Source organism: Heterocephalus glaber, unplaced genomic scaffold (genome assembly GCF_053883595.1).
Source record: "Heterocephalus glaber isolate CG9 unplaced genomic scaffold, H.glaber_assembly_v1.0 deba00001613, whole genome shotgun sequence".
Taxonomy (NCBI): domain Eukaryota; kingdom Metazoa; phylum Chordata; class Mammalia; order Rodentia; family Bathyergidae; genus Heterocephalus; species Heterocephalus glaber.
In genome coordinates this window covers 16,381,233-16,403,751 of record NW_028258384.1, presented here as the reverse complement: position 1 = coordinate 16,403,751, position 22,519 = coordinate 16,381,233, and the positions used below count along the sequence as shown (strand labels likewise).

The 22,519-nt window shown below is 32.8% G+C and overlaps 1 long non-coding RNA gene across 1 annotated transcript in view; it reads right to left on the bottom strand.

Annotated features, from left to right (window-relative positions):
* LOC147822503 (uncharacterized) overlaps positions 1 to 22,519 on the bottom strand; it is a 532,973-nt gene that overhangs the window by 135,062 nt on the left and 375,392 nt on the right. The window contains exon 3 of the long non-coding RNA XR_015445544.1: positions 18,882 to 18,951. This is a non-coding gene — a long non-coding RNA (uncharacterized LOC147822503). The remainder of the gene's footprint in view (positions 1 to 18,881; positions 18,952 to 22,519) is intronic.

Sequence of the window (22,519 nt, the reverse complement as noted above, 5' to 3'; positions counted from 1 at the left end):
TTTGATTTCATTTTTTCCAGATCCCCTTTTGTTACCAGTTCAGGGAGTCAAGGTGATTGAGTATCAGAGTGCTCCATCTCCTTTTCCTTTGGTTTTGCTGTAGGTGACCTGGAAGTCTGGTTTTGAGACTTGTTTTTGTGTCATCTCATTTCAATTGGGCAGGTCCTGTTGGCCCCTGCATGGCTCACCTCCTGTTCACTGGGAGCAGTGGAACAGTGGCCCCTGGTCTGGGAGTGGTGGAACTCCATCCCAGAAGCCCCTGCCTCTGGGTTGGGAACTGTGGAATGGCCTCTCATGTATACTATTTATATACATATCCACACAAACATTAATTTTAAATTTTTAATATTAATTTTTAATATTTTTAAATTATTGTAATAATTTTTAATGTTTATTAATATTAAAAGTTTGTTTAATCAAATTGATCTTTATTGTTATGTATAAAAAAAGTGTACCATACAATTACAGCTGAATAGCTCTGTGAGTTTAACTATGATGGTCAAGTGAAAGACAAGTCAAGTAAAAGATATTTGTCATCTTAATACCAGTTGCTAATCATATGAAATACATATTTGGCATCAAGTAATCATACTGTATATTTGAATGTAAATGAAGGTCCAGATTAGAGGTTATCACCAAAGCCCTAATACATCTTTTTAAAGGAAAATTAATTTTCATCATAAAGCACATGGGAAAAGAAAAAAATAAAAAATAGAGGTATTATTTCAAAGTTAACATGTATTAGCATACATGAGTACAGTAGGAACTTGTCTAACAAAAGATTAATGCTTCTAAATAAATCATATTCCAATTATGAAGAAATAAAGTAAGGGAAAGAAAGAAATTTAAACTTAAATGTTGATTCTATGTACACAGGGCTAAACATATTTCAAATTGTAATCTGAACTGCAACTAATAGCATGTTTCCTAGATTTTACTAACATCTCTGTGCATTTTGAATAAGAACAACTGGAGCTGGGAAAAGTGATGCCTACTGATTTCACAAAATTTTCTAAACATCAATTACCCTGACACCTGATATTTAAGTGGAATGAGTTTAAAATGAATTATGATTTATGCAATGCTGTCATTAGAAAGAAACTTTCTTAATGTCTGATAATCTACATCACCAGAAATCTTTTATAAAGAGATATTTTTACAATAGCCAAAGATAGTCTACCAGTTGTTGGACTCATTCAAGCCAATTAAGTGAAATTCTGAGACTGCATGATGCTTAGGAAAAAGCAAATTCATATCAATAAAGTGATGAAGAAAACTCTACCTTCTTCTAAACAATCAATAAAATTAGCATAATGTGTAAAAAAAATCTCTTGATCTAAAAGCTGTGTTCTATGAGTGAAAATTGTAAAAACCATTATCACAATATTTAATACATTTCATGCTATTGAATGAAAACAGAATGAATAAAATATGTGTATAAATATATACTGAATATTATGATAAAATGAAAATAGAGTGCCTAAATATTTTGAGATAAATTATTTTCTTGAAGTTCCTGATAGCTTATTTTAAAAACTTTTTTATAGCCACCTGTTTGTAATACAATAAAATTAAATTTATCATTGGGAGTTGGTACAGTACATGATATTTCTAAATTCTTTGGTTAAACCCCTCCCCATCCTGTTCCCCACCCTGCATCTCTTGAACCCTCTTCTCATATATATAAAATGAAATAGTTGTACATGATGATCCCTTTCCTCTTAGGAGGTACTTGGTTCTTGCAAATAGCACTTCACAATCCCCACTTATTTAATCACACTTACTTCCCCCCATCCATCTTTTGGTTCCCTTCCTTCATGTCAAACATCCATCTTACTATTTCCTACAGTCAATTCCTTACTTTTTTACTTTATATGTTGTTGTTCTCATACAAAAGAATCTATGCAATATTTAAATTTGTATGTCTGATTTAGTTCATTATGGTCTCAAGGTACACACATTTTCCTAAAACTAACTTGTCTGTTCATTTTTAATGATAGAGTAGTACTCACTTGTGAACAAATACCACATTTTCTTTATCTATTCATTTGTTGATGGACATTTACGCTGTTTCCAAAACTTAGCTATTATAAATTGTTCTGCTGTCAACATGGGTATAAATACATCACTGTGGTATGATGTCTTTAACTCTTTTCAAAAGACACCTAGAAAGGGAATAGTTGGTTCAAATGAAAATTCTAGTTTTGGTTTTGTGAGGAATCTCCATACTGCTTTGGACACTGGTTGTATCAGATTATATTCCCAAGAGCTATGAAGAAAGGTTCTTTTATTCCCACAGCCTTGCAACCATTTGTTATTGGTTGATTTCTTAATGATAGCCACTTTTTTCTGTGGTGAAATGGAATCTCAGTGCTGTCATAATTCACATTTCTTGAATGGCCAGTGATGTTGAAGATTTTGTCAATTATTTACTGGCTATTTCTATTTCTTCATTTGAAAATATCTAATCATTTGAGATGTCCACTTTTTGATTGGCTCTTTACATTTGGGAGTTCTAATTCTTTTGAATTCTTTATATATTCTAGATAGTGCTTTGTCTGAGGAGCAGCTGGCAAAACTTTTTCCCCATTTGGTAGATTTTCTCTTTACTTTGTTGGTAGTTTCCTTTGCTGTGCAGAAGCTTCTTCATCAGATGTGACTCCCTCCATTTGTTCATTCCTGGAATTATTTCTTGTGGAACTAGAGTTTTGCTTAGAAAGTCTTTTCCTACACCTCTATCTTCAAGAGTTTTACCTATTTTGTCTTCCCATAGATTAAGTGCTTCAGTTTTAATATTTAGATCTTTAATCCATTTTTATTTTTCTTTAGTATACAGTGAAAGGTATGGGGCAGGGTTCAATCTTTGGCATGTGGAGAGCTAGTTTTCCCAGCACCATTTGGTAAAGAACCTAACTCTCCTGCAGTGAAAGTATTTGTGTTCTTTGTCAAAATAAGTTAAGTGAATGTGCCTGGAGTTGCTTTTGCATCCTCTATTTTATTCCATTGATGCACAAGTCTGTTTTTTCACCAATATTATTCTGTTTTTATCAGTGTAGTTTTGCAGTATAACTTGAAATCTGGGATTGTGATGTCTTCTGTATTTCACTTGTCTAGAATTGCCTTTGGTATTCTAGATTTCTTCTGGTTCCATATGAAATTTAAGATTTTTTTCTCTAGTTCTGTGAATAATGCCATTTGTATTTTGATTGGGACTGCATTGAATTTGAATATCATTTTTGGAAGTATAGCTATTTTGTCTATGCTATTTCTCCTTGTCAAGGAAGAGAGGATATCTTTCCACTTTCTGATATCCTCTTTGATTAACATTTTAAGAGTACTGTAGTTTTCATTGGAGAATTCTTTCACTCCCTTGGTTATGTCCATTCTTAAGTGTTTCATTTTAATTAATGCCATTGTGAAATGTATAGTTTCCCTAATTTATCTCTTAGTAAGTTTGTTATTAGTGCAATGAACACAATTGACTTCTGAGTCATAATTGGATCATGCTATGCTTCTGAAATTGGTTATAAATTCTAGGTGTCTTGGTGTTCTTTGTGACTTCTGGGTAGAAGATAATGTCATCTACACATAATGATAGTTTAACTTCTTTCTTTGCTATCCACACCCTTTCATTTTTTCTCTTGCCTGATGGCTCTGTCTAATGTTTTGAGAATTATATTAAACAGCATTGGTGATAGCAGACACTTGTTTTGTTCCTGATTTTGGAGGGAAGGCTCCCAACTTATCTCCATTTTATATATTGGGTGTTAGTTTGTCATATATGGCTTTATCAGACTGACATAATGACTTTCTATTCCTCTTTGCTCAGGTTTTATAAGCATAAATGGATGTTGGATATGGATTTAGATTATTCTTGCTTTTCTAGGATCTTGATGTGCTTCATTTGGTTATTTATTTGTGTTTGCTCTGCTTTTCAGATGTGGGCATTTGCCTCCATGTATGTCTCATTTAGGGTCTGCTTTTGCTATTCTAGGTCTCTTCTGATTCCGTATAAAATTAAGGATCATTTTCGCTAGTTCTCTTAATAAGTCCATTGGTAATTTGATTGGGGTTGTGATAAATCTGTATATCACTTTGGGATGTATAGCTATTTTTATGTCATATTGTTTGATTTTATGAACTCTCTAATTTCTTCATTCCTTTTTAGACCCACTAATTATTCAAGAGATCATTGCTAAATTTCCAATATACTCACATAGTTTCTGCATTTTCTTTGGCCATTGACTTCTAGCTTCATTTCACTGTGATCTAATATTATGCATGGAAATTTTTCTTTTGCATTTACTTAAGCATGCTTTACTGAATAGTATGTAGTCTATTTTGGAGAAAGTCCCGTGTGCTGCTGAGAAGCATGTGTATTCTTTTGTTTTGGATTGAGTACTGTAAATATCTACTGAGACCAGTGGTTCAAAGGTATGATTCAACTCTGATACTTCTTTGTTGATTATTTTTCTAATTGGTCTATTTGCGACAGTGTGGTATTGCAATTCTTTTTTTTAATCTGATTTTTCATGTCCAATATTGTTTGTTTAATTTAGTTGAGTGTTCTGGTGTTTCATGCATAAATGTTTATATTGTTAACTCTTCCTGCTGAGTTATTTCCTCAGCCATTATATCTATCAATATTTTTTGTCTCTTCTGATCAATTTTGGCTTGAAAATCACCTAGTCTAAAATTGCAGAGCATACTTTTGCTTTTTTGGGGGGTTCCTGTTGCATGGAATATTATTTTCTATATTTTGAGTTTTAATCATGAATTTCTTTTTGACTGACATGTTTCTTTTAAATGACATCGTTCAGTTTTCTTTCTTGATCCATTCTACCAATTTATTTCTTTTGATTGGAGATTTGAAAGTTCTTAGTGAATGATATTGACTTATTCCTGTATTGCATTGCTTTCCTGTTGCTAATTTCCTCATTTTCCCCTTATTGTTTACATGCTCATCCTGCCATTTGTATTCATTCACTTTGATATATTGGAATTGTTGGATTCATTTATTTGTCATGGAAATAACATTTCTCCAGACATTTTGAAGGAAAGTAAGTTTTGCAGGTTAAATAAGTTGGTGGTGGAATATTTTGTATTTTAGGGTTTGTAACACTATTCTCTAAGCAATCCTTGCCTTTCATGTTTGTGCTGAGAAGTCCATTGTAATTCTAATTGGTTCACCTTTATATGTGATTTGTTGCTTTCTCCAACAGCTTTTAAATTTTGTTCTTGTGATGGACTTCTAATATTTCAAGTTTTATGTGGTGTGGAGAGTTTTTCTTTGGGTATGGCTATTTAAGGTTCTATATGCCTCACTTATTTGTATATTTCTTTCTTTCTCTATATTTGAGAAATTTTCTGCAATTATTTCTCTGAACAAGTTTTTTTTTATGCCATTGTGGTATCTTACATTTTTCACTTATTTCATTTCTTCCTAGATTAGTCTTCATTTCAACATCTAAAAGATGCTGGATTCATTGTTTATGATCTCTTGTTACTTTTAAGTTGTTTTTAAATGGTTGGTCTTCTGGTTACGAAATTCTGTCTTCACATTGCCAATTCTTTCACCCATATTTTCAATATAATTTTTAATCTGTTGGACTTCTAATCGAAACCTTGTCATGGACTCTACTTCTTTGGTAAATCATTCTTCTATGCTTTATATTGTTTTGTTTAGGTCATCTAACATTTAATTAGTATCTTGTAAAAGCTCCTGGATCATTTTGGTCACTAATTCCATTACCTATTAATTTTATTCCCTGTCATCCCACTGGGTACTTCTTTGATCTATTTTCTAACCTCCTCTGATATCTTTTTGAGTAATTCTGTGGGTGGCCTATGCTATTCTCCTATTCAATAGCCCTTAGATTTGTTTTGGTGGAGTTGGTAGTTTGGGGAGAACTTTTATTCCCATGTCTCTATTTCTTTTTTGGTTTTCTCTTTTGATTTGTTTTGGCTGAGGTCTGTGAACATTAATAGTGCAAAGGCTTTGTTGCTCTTATAGTGGTCTCTTTTGTTAGTCAATTTTCAGTGATGTCTATTGGGAAAGGCTTAATATAGTTCTTTGCCTCTGCTCAAGATTTATCCATGTCTGTTAATTTGGAAAGAGAGGATTCAGTGTATTTGCCCCATTACCAAGTTCTCAGAAAATGCACCCTGGTATTGTTAATTTCAGAAATGTAATCTGATTGTTGGCTTATATGGAAAATAATAATCATAGTTATTCCACCAGTATCAAGCAAATTAACCACAGTAGTATCAGACACAGTAGCTATATATCAAGAAAATCAACTACAGTAGGATCAAGCAAAGCAGCTACAGTAGTATCATCCAAGGCAAGTTGCATATTAATATAACCTAAGAACCAATTATACACCATACTTAACCAAAGAGAAGAATTATAGCATAAAAATCAAGCTATAGCATAAAAATCAAGACAACTCAGGTTTTAAACCACAGCTAATGTGCACTAAATGCAATAGCTATATCTCCACTAATGATAGAAAAGAACTCAATAGTAATTTCACAGAGTTAACTATCAAAAGATTAACAAAGATTTATGGTTATACTAGTAAAGATATAGGAGACTGGGAACAGGAGAATGCAAGAAATAAACATTGTAACTTCAACCTATATGATTTGAGAAGGAGGACAGAAAAATGGGACAAAGGATCCTAATAAAGGTAGAGAGATATTTATTAAATTAGGTGGAGATAACAGAAAAAAAATGATGAGAAATAAGTGAAAAAAGGGAGAAGAAAGAAATTATATGATAATAACAAGAAAAGAGAAAAAAGTATAGGGAGAAAAATTAAAAGGTAGAAGAGGAGAAAAGATAAAGGAGATAAAGAAAAAATAAGCAAGAAAAGAGATTTTTATATATATTTTTGGGGGGTACTGGGGATTGAACTCAGGACCTTGTACTTGCAAGGCAGGCGCCGGAACCACTGAGCTAAATCCCTGGCCCAAGAAAAGAGATTTTTAAAAGAAGCAAGGAAAAGAACAAGAGCAAATTCTCTAACCCTCTATAAACTAGTGAAGAAGAAAAATGAAAGAAAATGCACACAGACACACACACACAGAAAAAAAGACCAAAAAAACCACCAAAAAGTTCTTTGTTATTTTTATATATATATATATTAATTGGTACATTTTAGGTATACAATACATTTACATTTATCATTGGGTGTTTGTAGCTCTAGTGTGAGTAACTGAAAGTGTAAATAAGGATGAAAATGATTAAAATTAATAATTGATAATTTGAAATAGGAAAATGTCCAAAGGTGGAGGGGTGGTGGGAGGGGAAGGGGAAAGGAAAGTTCTTTGTTATTTTGAATGCATGGTTTTTGTTCAGGATCTACAATTTTGAGGCCATGTCTAAATCAAGATATCTCCCTTCTCATGCTGGTAAAGAAAGGAGTAAAAATCCAGACCTGTGCTGAATGTGGACATCATTGGAAAATAGGACAAGGGCACCAGTGCAACACCTTTCTATTACAATCCAACCTAGGCTGAACTTAGCCTCTGGCCACAGAAGCAGGGTCTGTGCATTTTAGCTCCTTCATGGCATATCCAGCCTGCTCTCTATTTCCTGGATCTCTCTCATGGGTCTCTTTCAGCCAGTCCCTGGAAACATTACATTGGGAGCCCTGGAGTTGAGCCAAGTGGCTGCTCTGGGTCCTGGGTTCAATCAGCTCTTTCCCAGTATGGCATCTTACCATGCACTCTCTCCAGTGATAGTGTGGGTGCTTGTACTAGAGCCACTCACCACAAGTTTCCTGCAGAAGGATACACTGGGAGCAGAGTCCCACACTCTCCTTAAAAATCACAGCTACTGCTGGTCCAGTACATTGCACTGCAGTATTTCTTGCCAAGGAGAGACCTTCCCTTTCACTTTGTCTTACAAGCTGTGATGAACAGCTTGCATCCACTCAATCCATGGAGAAAATCTGTGATGTTCTTGCTAAAAATATGCTGTTATGAAATGTGAGTAATATTTGACTTATAAAAATTCTGAATCTTAATCTAAATCATCTAGAAGTAAGGTCATCATTACTTAGCCATTAATTTTTAAATCTATTAAGTGCCCTAATATGAAAAGCAGTTAAGGTTGTAACAATAAAAGAAAATTATAGGTCAAGACATTTGATGAATATAGATGGATAAATCCTCAAAAACTATTGGTAAACTGTATCCAATAACATATTAAATAATTGTTCACTATCATCAAGTAGAGTCCATTCCAATGATGTATCATTGGTTCAATATATGGAAATCAGTTCACATAATAGATCATATCAACGTAATGAAAGACTAAACCACATGGTCATCTCAACTGATGCAGAAAAGGCATTTCATTAAAGTCAAAGTTTCTTCATGGGGGCTGGAGATGTAGCTCATTGGTAGAGTGCTTGCCTAGTATGCAAAAGGCTCTGGAGTTGATCTCCAGCACCACACACACACACATACACACACACACACACACAAATTATGTCATGATAAAAATATGAAGAACTTAGACATACAAGGAACTCATTTCAACATATAAATAGAATTTACAATCAGCCATAGGCTAACTGTTTATTGAGTGGGCAAAAGCAGCGAACTTTCTCACTAAGGTCCGGAAAAAGACAAAGATATCCACACTTACCATTTTCATTCAACACAGTGCTGAACATCCTAACCTGAACAATTAGGGGGAAAAAAACATCCAAATTGGAAAGGAAGAAAAAAAATTGTAACTGTTCACAGATGACATAATTTTATGTACAGAAAAACTCAAAGCTTCCTCTAACAATAATTATAATTAATAAATGAATTCAGCAAATTTGCAAGATACAAACAAACCCACAAAAATCAGTAAAATTGCTATATGCAAATCAAATAGTGAAGTACTTGAAAGAGAAAGCAGGAAAGCATTCTCATTTGTAATAGCTAAAAAATATATCTAGCAATAAATTTAACTAAATAAAAGAAAGATACCTACATTAAAATAATAAAACATTGATGAAATAAAGTGTAATGGACACAGAAAATGTTAAAAAACATTATTATGCATTGGAAGGATCAATATTGAATTTTCTAGGCACACATCTATGCTGTGCATTGAAATATTGTGTAGTCACTTCAGTCCATATTGTCTAATTTTTTTTGTTTTTCTTTCTGTTATGCTAAGGATCAAATTCAGGGATGCACACGTGGGTTATTCCTAGCCCAGATAAAGTCTTCTTAAGCAGAAAGAATGAAGAAAAAGGCATTACATTAATAGAATATAAAATGTGCTATAAATCTGTAATAATGAAAAGACCATATAATTGGCAAGCGAAACAGAAATATGTGCTAACATAACAGAATACTGATACTAGAATTAAAGCTATACAGATACAACCAATGACTGTTTTTAAAGGTACCAAAAATATTCATTGGGAAAATGTCAGTCTTTTAAATAAATGGTGCTGGGGAAACAGGATACACACAAAGGGATAATTAAATTAGACCTTTATCTCATCACCTACAAAGATCGATTGAAGATGGAATACTAATATAAAGGTAAAACCTGGAGCTATAAAAGTATTAGAAAAATACATATGAGAAATATTCAAGACATTAGAATGGGCAAGTTTTTTTCTGGAAAAGACCAAAAATTCATAGGAAACAAAAGCAAAAATTTATAAGTGATATTACATCAAATTACAAAGCTTTTGCAGAGCAAAGAAAACAATCAAAGAACTACATAGACAATCCAGAGGATGAGAGAAAATATTTGCAATGTATACTTCTAAAAGCAGGATTACTCAAAAAATATATAAGAAAATCCCAAAATTCAATTAAAAAATTAATAATAATAAACTCATTTAAAATTGGGTAATATACCAAAATAGACTTTTCTCAAAAAATGACATAAAAATAGACAATAGGCACATGAAAAAAAAAAGTTCAACATCATTAATTTTCAGGGAAATCCAAATCAAAAGCACAATAATATAACACATCATGTCAGTAAAAATGGTTAATATTGAAGAAGAGTAAAGATAATAAAATAAGCCCTACAAGGATGTAAAGAAAAGAAAACCTTTGCACAATTTTGGTCAGAATGGTTATTAGTACAATCACTAAAGAAATAAGTACAGAAATTCCTCAAAAAATTTAAAATAGAAAACTGCTTAATGTATCAATTCCAATGTTGAGTATATATCCAAAAGAATGAGAATCTGTATAATGAGGACACATCAGCATTTTCAAGTTGGTTAATTCTCTAAACATAAAGCTGATGATTTGATAAAGAAAAAGTAGTCCATATACAAAATGGAATGCTATTCATCCATAAAATGAATGATGTACTCTAAATTGTGACAACATGCATCCATGGAAATCATTTCCACTGCAAATCATTACACTGTTAAAGAAATCAGGCACAGAAAGATAACTACAAATGATCTTCCTATGTGGAATTTAAAAAAATTAATCTAATGGAATTTGAGAATACATTGGAAGTTGTCAGAGGTTGGGAATAGTGGTTGACAGGGAGAGATGGAGAAAAGCTGATCAAGTTATAATAAATTAAAGTTAGATATGAGCAAGGAGCTCTGAGGTACTATTATACATTAGGATGACTATAGATAAAAATTACATACTGTACATTTCAGTAGCTAGAAGAAGGGATTTTCAAAGTTTTTACCACAAAGAAATGATAAATATTTATGGAGCCCAATATGTTTAAATAGTATGCAACATATACATGTATTACATATTACATGATACCCCATTTTGTTTTTCTGTATCAGTTAAATGTTTTTAAAACTAAAAAACTGAATAAAATACACAAATCAAGATTAAAAGAATAAAATAAAATCATTAAGTGAAAAATTTTAAATTGCAGATTAGCTCTGATGAAAACATAGAACTACTTACGTGTACATATTACTATTCCTACTATATGTATTTCCACTTCTTTTTCTATCACTCACAGATTTTTATTGCAGTTCCTGAAAAAGACTTATTTCAGATAGTTTCATTAAGTGCAAAGTTCTGTGGTGCTATTTTGATCTCAGAACATATTCAAAGTTCACAACCACTTGTGCTGTAGGTAGCTTCACTATACTGCAGTCATTTAACTCACTCTTCTAACTCTGAATCTGAATTTTCATAGATGCTTGTCATACAGATTTAGAAAAAAACATAAATAAGAAAGAGTATAAAATAACTCAATTTCATCTGAGACTGTGAACAATGATAAAATGTGAGTTCAAATATATCAGTAACATTGCATGCATATGTTTATTTAATTATAGCTCTTATTCTACATACTATAGAATCAATAATTTCTTAATTTTAAAACAATTAAATTATGTGAAATAGGTGTATAATCATGTAGATGCTGATTTGTTTCAGAAAATGACATTTCAATTTGTTAAAATATTTGAATTCTATCTATCATACACCGTATTATCTTTAAAAGATAGAATGGGCAAATGAGGTGTAAAAAAATAGATCAAGTTTGAAGTATGAAGCTGCTATTCAAAAATTTTCAGCAGGGAGATTAAGTAAAAGAATCCCAAGATACTGCTCACCAGGGTGTTATATCTGATGTGATATGTTAAGAAAGGCATATCCTTTTTCTGCTATAATTTCCCAAAACTTGAAACCCTAGTCTAAGCATGGGGCAAATATCTCACAAACACAGATCAAAAGGCCTTCTCGAAAGTACCTGAGTACTTTAAATATGTTAAGTGCATGAAAAATGTGACAGTTTAGAAAAGATAAAATTGATATGAATATTAAAGGCAATGTAGTATCCTGGAACAAAGAATATAATTGGGAAGATTGATTTTATCCAAATAAAGTCTGTAGTTAGAGGTCCACATATAGTATTAAAGAGGTACTTTTCTATTTATGTGCTTATCCCTAACTTCAATGAAAAACTATTTATATACATACTTGCCATTAAAAAAAAAATCAGCACTACATGTGAAAGGGCTAAATCAAATACTCCTGTGATAAAGTGGTGTAATCTATTGGTCAAGTGGCAATATAGCCAAACACTTCATTGCAAAAGTTCTGTCTTTGAGGAATTATTTAAATTCCAAAGTATAGAAAAATAATCTTTCTAGTAATTTCATTGTCTTTCTGTAGAATGTGTAAGAAGTTATAAATGGGTTTTCTGCAAGAAATATCAAATAAGTTATGATCTATGACTATAAATCTTCTCTTTGTCTTCATGAAATAATGGCAATACACATTTCTTAATTCATAAATTGTTCTCAAACAACTGAATCTAGATTGTCATACTCAAAACCTACAAAAGCCAGAAAATTTAGTTTGAATTTATCCATGTGAGATATGACTTCAAGGAATTTAATAAATATTCAGAATTTTCACTGAAAGGTAAAAAAGGCATATATTTCACATCATCACTTGAAACACTATATACAAAAATGTATTAAACTTTCTATAGAAAAGAAAATATTGTCTTTAATGTTTAACATAAACACATAAATCAGACAGACTACTCTAACCATGGATATTAAAATGCAAATGATACTGCCTGATTGTTAAAATGATATTTCTATTTATTAGTAAAAATCTTACTGAAGCTATTTCTTAGAAGTCTACACATTGAAATTTAGAGAAGCAAGGGAAAATCATAATAATGGAAGAAAGTACCCAATAATTTCAATAAAATTTGAGAGTAAGTGAAAGAGATACCATAACCATACATAGATAAACATACATCTATTAATTTCAATCAAAACTTTGCTTATATTAAAAAATATGCAGGATAAACATTACTGCCTGGTTTATCATCTTCATTAAGAATTAATTAACAGAGAACATCACTTTCTTATATATAAAGGTCAAACTAAATTTAATTTTGAGCACAGAAGCTTCAAGATGTATTTAGCAAGTAATGATTATCAGCTTCTTTGACAAACATAAAAAATGTGCCCTGAATCTAAAAATATTATGTAGATATGACCAAAATGCTAATAATGGTAGAACAACAGGATTATATACACGCTCTTATTTTAAAAATCAACAGAAAATTATTCCACATGTTAGTAAAAACAAAGGGAATTTTTAGTATATTGGATTAAAAATCAAATAAAATTTGGTTTGCATGAAGGCTAGTCAAGCATTCAGTAAAAATTCTATCCAAAATATAATAATGACAAAATCATAGTGCTAGTAGTATATTAGCATAATATTAAACATTTACCATGTCCAAATGATAGTACTAAATTCTTCACTTGCATTAATTCATTAAATTCTCATCACATGTGGAAGACCACCTACTGCTTATGCCCAAAGCAGGTGGTAAGAAGTGCAGGCTGGCAGAGTTACCCTGTAATTGACTTATTTTAAGAAATGAATCTGACCAAAGTATATGAGATAACACACAGCCGAGGTCAGAATGACTCTGACACAAATTTTGTTCCCAGCCTAATACAAGAATGCTTTGTCTCTTCTTTTATAAGCCTTGCCTGCATTGGCAATGTGTCCCTAGCAACCACATGTGCCCCCTCACACAAACCTAACAGTGATAGTGTCCTTAATGAATATTAATGGACTTGGCTGTTCAGGGCCTTTACTTGCTCAAGCATTGGCCATCCTGGCTTCCCATTTCTCTCTTTAATTCTATCTCTAAGTCTTTCCTCTCACCATGCATCATACCATCAAGCAGATTGGGACCCATTGCATGGGTCTCCAATGATCACACTATGAGAGAATTGCTTTTGCTATTTATATTTGACAAACAAAAAGGAAAAATAAAGAGCTTTTCAATGAGTCTTAGCTAAAGACAAAAGTGAGTAGTTATAATTAGAATGCAAAAGCAAGGAAATGATTTTAGAACAACTCAGTTGCTAACATATAGGAAGAAGGCATTTAAAATTGTCCAAGTTTTAATAGCATGAATCTTTAATAAATATGGAATGGCAAAAATTTTCCTAATCAATTGCAGTTTTAGAATTTCTTGGATATATCTAAAAGTCAACATTGTTTTAATACTTCTGTAAATATATATTTAGACAACTTTTAAGCATAGAGCATTAAATATTGCTTCTCAAAGGGTGGTTAAAAGATGGTTTAACAGCAGGCAGAAAAATGTGCCCTCCATGTAAACGTGCATGAGTTTTAATTCCTGAAATGTCTGAATATGATGTCACATGACAAGGGTAAATTAAGATTATGAATGGAAGTATGGAACTAAGGTTGATAATGAGATGATTTTAAGAAAAGTAGGTTATCTTCCATTGTCTCATTGGGACTAATATAGTCACAAAAGACCTTATATCATGAAGAAAAATGAAAGAAAAATAGATGCAAAAGAATGTAGATAGATTCTAATGTTTTCATCACAAATTTGATGAAAGACCTCAAGGGAAGAGCTGAAACTGTTCAAATTCTTAGAGAAAAAGACCTTGTAGTAGCCAGTTATTACTTGTTATGAAAATTAAAGCATGAACAACTCAATTAAAAATAGGTGAGTCTCTCTGCCAAACAGAAAGCAGAAGATCGAGAAGATCATCCACCCAGACCAAATAGGATTCATCCCAGGAATGTCGGGATGGTTCAAATGAATCAATGCAATACACTATATTAACAGACCCAAGGACAAAAACCATATGATAAACTCAATAGATGCAGAAAAGGCATTAAACAAAATCCAAAACTCATTCATAATAAAAAAAAAACCTACAGAAAATTGGAAGAGATGGTCTTTATCTCAACCAGATAAAAGCCCTCTATGAAAAACAAACAGCAAACATTATACAAAATGGTCAAAAACTGAAATCCTTCATGCTAAAATCAGGAACAAGACAAAGATGTCGACTATCTGTTGGGAGCAATGCTACATAATTTTAGGGTAAAATCATTTAGTTAGCCTAGTTCTCTTGCCTACAGCCCAGCTATGGAATTCCGAGACATAACTCCATTGTGACCTCCGGTCACAACTGAGACCTCAATGATCCAGTGATGCTGTGATTCTCCAGGACAAGAAACATCCTGGGAGCTGAGAACATCCTGGAAGGAACAAACATCTACTCAGTTCCTCCTTGTTCTTGGACTGTTACATCTTATTTACGCAGGGTGTACTAAACTCTCTGCAAGTCATTTTTACATTTGTTTCTCCTGATGTACTGAACTCTCTGCAAGTCATTTGTTGCATTTGTTTCTCCTAATGTACTGAGTACTGAATAAAAGTTGCGGTAAGCTGGGGGCTTTCGCCTTTGCTGCCCAGAGCAGCACTGATCAGACCCAAAGCTCAGCTTCTTCTCAGTCTCATTTTTCTACCTTTCCTATAATTCGCCTTGGGCTACCATGGCTCACAGGAGACTAGGACTTACTGCAGAGGTTCTAGTAATGTCCCCTTTCCCTGTTCCTTACAACTATCACTATTCATTTTCAATACAGTACTGGAAACAATAGCCACAGAAATCACACAAGAGAAGGAAATAAAAAGAATAACAATAGGAAACATAGAAGTCCAATTGTCATTATTTGCTGATGACATGATACTCTATAAAGAAGATCGCAAGATCTCCACCAAAAGTTTTCTACACATAATAACAAACTCAGTAGAGTAGCTGGATACATGGTTAACACACAAAAATCAATAGCCTTTCTGTACACAAACAACAAACTCATAGAAAGAGAAACTGGAGAAACAACTCTCTTAACAGTAGGATTCAAAAATATGAAATATATAGAAATCAACCTATTGAAAGAAATCAAAGACCTCTACTCTGAAAACCAAAGCACTCTGAAAAAAGAGATTGAAGAGGATATCACAAAATGGAATGACATCCCCTGCTCCTACATAGGAAGAACCAATATATTGAAAATGGCCATACTTCCAAAACTGCTATATAGATTCAATGCAATCCCAATTGACATCCCCAGGGCATATTTCATAGAGCTTGAGAAAACAACCAAAAAATGCATTTGGAACAAGAAGAGACCTAGAATTCCCAAAGCAAACCACCCTCACTAGAGGAAAGATAGGCTCTTTAATAAATGCTGCTGAAAAAATTTGAGTTTCAACTTGCCAAAGATTAAAATTGGCCTTATATCTCTCACCATGCACTAAAATAAAATTTAAATGGATTAAAAATTAAAATATTAAAACAGAAATGCTAAATGGGCTAGACGAGAGGTTAGGTAGAACTTTTGAAGACAATGGCATAGGAAAAGATATGAACAGCACCTCAGTCGCAGGTGAACTAGCACAAAGAATCAACAACTGGGATTTAATCTTATTAAAAAGCTTCTGCACAGCAAGAGAAACCACCAACAGCATAAAGAGACAATGCACAATGTGGGAAAAAATTTTTACCGGTTGTTCCTTAAAGGACTACTATCTAGAATATATAAAGAACTTAAAAAATCAGACTTCCAAAATTTAAAGACTCAATTCAAAAATGAATGAACATATGAAATGAACAGACATTTCTCAGACAACAAGTAGAAATAGCAAATAAACATATGAAAAAATATTCAACATCTCTGGTCATTCATGAGATGGAAATGAAAATAGCATGGAGATTCTACTCCACTCCAGAAAGAATGATTGCTATCAAGAAACTATGTCCATAGTGAAACACATGAATAATAACTCTAGCACAGACACAGATAAAAATAATAGTGAAGCTGAGGAACATGAAGTAATCCCAGCATAGGAAACAAATGGAATATGTAAAAAATGCAAACAGATATCCAGGAGATTAAATACTCCTTTGAAAGTTTATGCAGCAGAATGAGTTAATGTAAGAACAGAATATCAGATATAGAAGACAGGATTGCAATTAGTGACCAGGAAAATAAAAATTTCTAAAAATAGTAAGGGACCACAAAAAATAAATCAGCACCTGCTAGAGGAAGCAAAGAAGAATGATATATGACTGATCAGAATCAATGAAGAAACAGGAGAAAGTCCAAATGACAGTAGAAAAACTGTTCACAGAAGTAATGGCAGAAAACTTCTTAAGCAGGGGAAAAGAACTTGACATACAGATGAATGAAGCATAAAGGAGTCCAACTAGCTGTGATAAAAAAAATATCTACACCTACTCATTTATTTGTCAAGATTCCAGAAACTCAACAGAAGAACAAAGTACTACAAGCAGTTAGAGAAAAGAAACAAATCACTTACAAAGGAAAGCCCATCAGAATCAGAGTACACTTCTCAACACAAACCTTAAAGCCAAGAAGAGCCTGGAGTGAAGGATTTCAAGCCCTAAAAAAAAGCCCCAACCCAGATTGATGTAGCTGCAAAACTTTCTTTCAAAAATGATATAAAAATAAGATACTTTCATAACAAAGAACACTTGAGGAACTACATGAATACCAAATCACTATTCAAAAAAATTATAAACAATATCCTAGGAAAAGACAATGAGAATCACAACCCCAGGAAGCCCAGCAAAATGAATCCATCTGGCAAGAAAAATAATTAAATGTAAATGTGGAGAATCCAACAAAAGGAAAATATAATGACAAGGATAAATCAATATATATTAGTTATAACTGTCAATGTTAATGGTCTCAATTCATCAATCAAAAGAAATAGACTGGCAGAATTGGTTGAGAAGCAAGATCCAACAATATACTTCATACAAGAATACACCTAATTAAAAAGAAACTCATAGCCTGAAAGTTAGAGGGTGGAAAACAATACTCCATGTGACAAGAACACAAGAAAAAGCAGGAATAGAAATCCTATTTGCAGATGAAATGAATTTCAAATCAAAACCAACAAAGATAGACAAAGAAGGCTACTACATCCTTGTAAAGGGAACAATTCAAGAGTAAGGGCTGAAAACCACAAATATATATGCACTGAATACTATTGCACTGAACTATATAAAACAAATATTAATTGACATGAAAAATCAAATAAGCACTGATACAACAGAGGTGAGGGACCTTAATACCTCACTGTCACAAATAGATCAACTAGACAAAAAATAAACAATGAAATACCAGAACTCAACCAAACTCTTGAACAAATGGAGTTAAAATATGTTTACAGAATGTTTCACCCTACAAAACCAGAATACACATTTTTTGTAGCTGCACACATGTCTTTCCTTTTCCAAAATAGACCATGTACTAGCTCATAGAACATGTTTAAGTAAGTGGAAAGGAACTGAAGTTATCCCCTGTATATTATGAGATCATAGTGAGATGAAATGGGAGATCAATAGCAAAAGAAACCACAAGAATTTCATAAACACATGTAAATTAAACAACACACTTCTAAATAAACAATGGGTCACAGAGCTAATTAAAGAAGAAATCACAGAGTTTCTACAATTAAATGACAATGTCAATACAACACATTGAATCCTATGAAACACAATGAAAGCAATCTTTTGAGGGAATTTCAAAGCAGTAAATAGTCATATTATCAAAATAGAGTGAGCTAAAATAAATAACCTAATGCTGAATCTCAAGCTTCTAGAAAAAGAAGAGCAGGACAAACTCAAAGCTCATAGAAGGGAGAAAAAAATAAAGATCAGAACCAAAATTAGTGCAATGGAGACTAAGAAAATGATATCAAAAATCATTGAAGCAAAGAGTTGGTTCTTTGAAAGAATAAACAAAATGATAAACCCTTAGCCAACTTTATCAAAAAAGGAAAGAATAGGCCCAAATCTATGCAATCAGAAATGAAAATGGTGAAATTACAAAGGACCCAGAGGATCATCAATACCTACTTTGAGAACCTATATGCCAATAAGATGGAAAACACAGACAAAATGGACAGATTTTTAGATACATCTGAATTGCCAAAGTTGAGCGAAGAAGATCAACAAATTCTAACCAACACAATATTAGTCAACAAAATTGAAGGTGTAATACAAACTTACCAACAAGCTGAGGATTTAGCTCAGTGGTTTAGCCAGCTGCTGCTCAAGTGCAAGGACCCGAATTCAATCCCTGGTACAAAAATAAATAAATAAATAAATAAATAAATAAATAAATAAATAAAATAACTTACCAAAGAAAAAAATGCCCCAGTCTTGATGGCTTCACTCCTGAATTCTAGAATACATCTAGAGAAGAACGGTTGCCACTACTGTTTAAGCTATCCAATAAAATTGAAAGGAAACCAATACTTCCAAATTCATTCCTGGAAGCAAGCATCACCTTGGTCCCAAAAGAAGAGAAAGATCCAACCGAAAAAGAGAAATATAGGCCAATCTCTCCAGTGAACATAGATTTAAAAATTCCCAATAAGATACTGGCAGAGTACAGAAGATCTTCAAGAAGATCATACACCCTGACCAAGTGGGATTCATCCCAGGAATGCAGGGATGGTTCAACGTACACAAATCAATAAATGTAATACATTATATTAAAAGAGCCAAAGACAAATGATCATCTATACAGATGCAGAAAAAGCGTTTGACAAAAGTCAACACCCAATCATGATAAAGACCTTAGAGAAAAGTGGAATAGCCAGTTTCTACCTCAATCTGATAAAAGCCAACTATGAAAAATCAACAGCCAATATCATACTAAATAGTGAAAAACTGAAATCCTTCAAGCTAAAATCAGGAATAACGAAGTTCATTATCACCATTTCTATTCAATATAGTTTTGTAAGCATTAGCCACAGCAATTAGACAAGAAAAACATAAAACATAAAAAACATAAAGCAATTAGACAAGAAAAACATAAAATTAGACAAAAAAAACATAAAATAGGAAATGAAGTTAAACTGTCATTATTCTAGATGACATGATATTCTATATAGAAGTCTCCAAGAACTGTACCAGAAGTCTTCTAAACTTAATAACCAAATTCAGTAGAATAGCTGTATACAAGGTCAACACACAAAAATCAATAGCCTTCCTGTACACAAAAATTTATGTGGAACAAGAAGGGACCTATAAAAGCAAGTAATTCTAGGCAACAAAGACAAGGTAGGGGGTATCACAATCCCCAACCTGAAACTGTACTACAAAACCATTGTGATAAAACCAGCATGATTCTGACAAAGAAATAGAATCAAGGATCAGTAGAACAGATTAGAAGATGCAGAAACAACTCCCGACACATTCTGCCACCTCATTTTTGACAAAGGTGCCAAACACCCACTGGGGGAAAGATAGCCTCTCTAATAAATGGTGTTAGAAAAATAGGTTTTCACCTTGGCAAAGATTAAAACTAGAACTATAGATGTCATCATGCACTAGACTAAAATTGAAATGGATTAATCTAAATATTAAAACAGAAACACTAAACCATCTGGAAGAGAGGTTAGGAAGAACTCTTGAAGAATTTGGCATAGGAAAAAAGTTCATGGAGGAAACCTCAGTTGCACGAGAACTAGCACAAAGAATCAAGAAGTAGGATCTCATCTTATTAAAAGGTTCTGCACAGCAAAAGAAACCACCAACAGCATGAAGAGACAACCCACAATATGGCAAAAAATTTTACCTGCTGTTTTTCAGATAAAAGTCTACTATCTAGAATATATAAAGAACTTTAAAAACTCACACTTCCCAAATTTAAAGACCCAAAGCAAAAATGGGCATCTGATATAAAAAGACTCTTCTCAGAGAAAGAAATAGAAACAAAAAAATAAATATATGAAATATGTTCATCATCACTGGTCATTTGTGAAATGCAAATTAAAACAATCCTGAGATTCCATCTCATTCCAGAAAACATGGCTGCTATCAAGAAATCAACCAATAACAAATGTTGGCTGGGTTTTGGGGAAAAAGGAACCCTTCTTCACTGTTGGTGAGAGTGTAGACTGGTGCAACCACTGTGGAAATCAATATGGAGATTCCTCAAAGAACTAGGATCAGAGGTCCCATTTGATCCACCTGTTCCACTGGTGAGTATCTTCACAAAAGAATTAAAAGAATCATACCACAGCAATATATGTGCACCTATGTTCATAGCAGCACGTTTTGTAATACCTACAACTTTGAAACAGCCCAATTGCCCATCAACTGGAGACTGGATAAAGAAAATGTGGTTTTTTCATAAAAGGAAGTACTACTCAGCCATAAAGAAGGAGAAACTAGAGGCATTTATAGCTAAATGGATGCACTTAGAGGTCATACTCTTAAGTGACATAAATAGGGCACACATTTGTAAATACCAAATGGTTTCTATGGTGTGAGAAACTGAAAGTGTAAATGAGGGACAAAATGTATAATAGATACTGTGAAATGGGAAGAAAAGTTCCAATAAGGAGGGGAAAGTAATAGAGATGGGGGAAATCAAAGAAGGTAAAGGAACAAATATGAGAAAAGAAAAAAATGAAAACAAAGTCTTTGTAAATATGGATTGGTGGAGGGTTTCAAAGGATGGCAGGGGAATGGGGAAAAAATAAGAACCAAGATGTATTTTGTAAAGGTACAAATTCCTAGTAATGAATGTCAGGAAATTCTATACCTAAAATGTACCAATAAATTTAATGAATTAAAAAAAGAAGTCTGTAAAGAAAGTAAATATTCATTGTGTAGAAAGATAAATTATATGAAGATCATATACCTTATGGGAACTAATGCATAAAATATGCAAAGAATTTTCATAAATCAAAAAAACCTTCCAAATACAAATAACCAAACTGCTTAAATATGCATTTCTAAAGAATATATACCTATATATTATCTATCTAGCATCTATCATCAATCAAAAGCCAAAAACCCATAAGCACATATGACGTTCTCAGCATCCTTAATTGGAGTAACCTAAATGAAAGCCATAATCAATGAAATTAACACTTTAAACTTTAGAATGGCTACAATTAAAAGGAGAGTTATGAACAAGTGTTGTTGAAGATATACAGAAATTGAGGTCCTCATAGAGTGCTAATGAAAAATGAAATGAAAAATGGTGTAATCACTTGGAAAAGCAAGTTGGTGATTCCTCAAAGGAAAAAAGTGTATCAGTTTCTTTCTCATCACTGAGACAAAATACTTCATATCCACAATTTAAAAAAATAAATTTATTTTGACTCAAAGTTTTTAGATGATTCAATCCATAGTTGGCTGGCTCCAAGGCAGGAAGGGCATGGAAGAAGGAACTTGTAGAGAATAGTTTTTCACCCCATGGCAACCAGGAAGAGAGAGAGAGAGGAAGAACAAAAACAAGGAGAACAAGAAGAAGGAGAGGGGAGTAGGGGAGTAGAGGGGATAAAGGGGAAGAGGGAGAGAGGAGAAGAGAAGTGAGGAGAGGAGAGGAGAGGAGAGGAGAGAAGAGATCCATGGACAAGAATATGCTTTCTGGTCATGCCCACAGTGACACACTTGCAACCAGGATGCCCCTCCTAAGAAGCAAGTCAACTATAGCACTCCCATGAACAAATTGTCTTAAAAAATGAGTCTCTTGGAGACGATTTAAGATATAAATACTAACCATTAAACATGCTGTTAAAATAGTGTCCAAAAATTCTGTTCTTAAGCCCACACTCAAAAGAATTAAAAATGTATATATACATACAAAAACCTTGCACTTGCATATTCATAGCACTATTATTTAT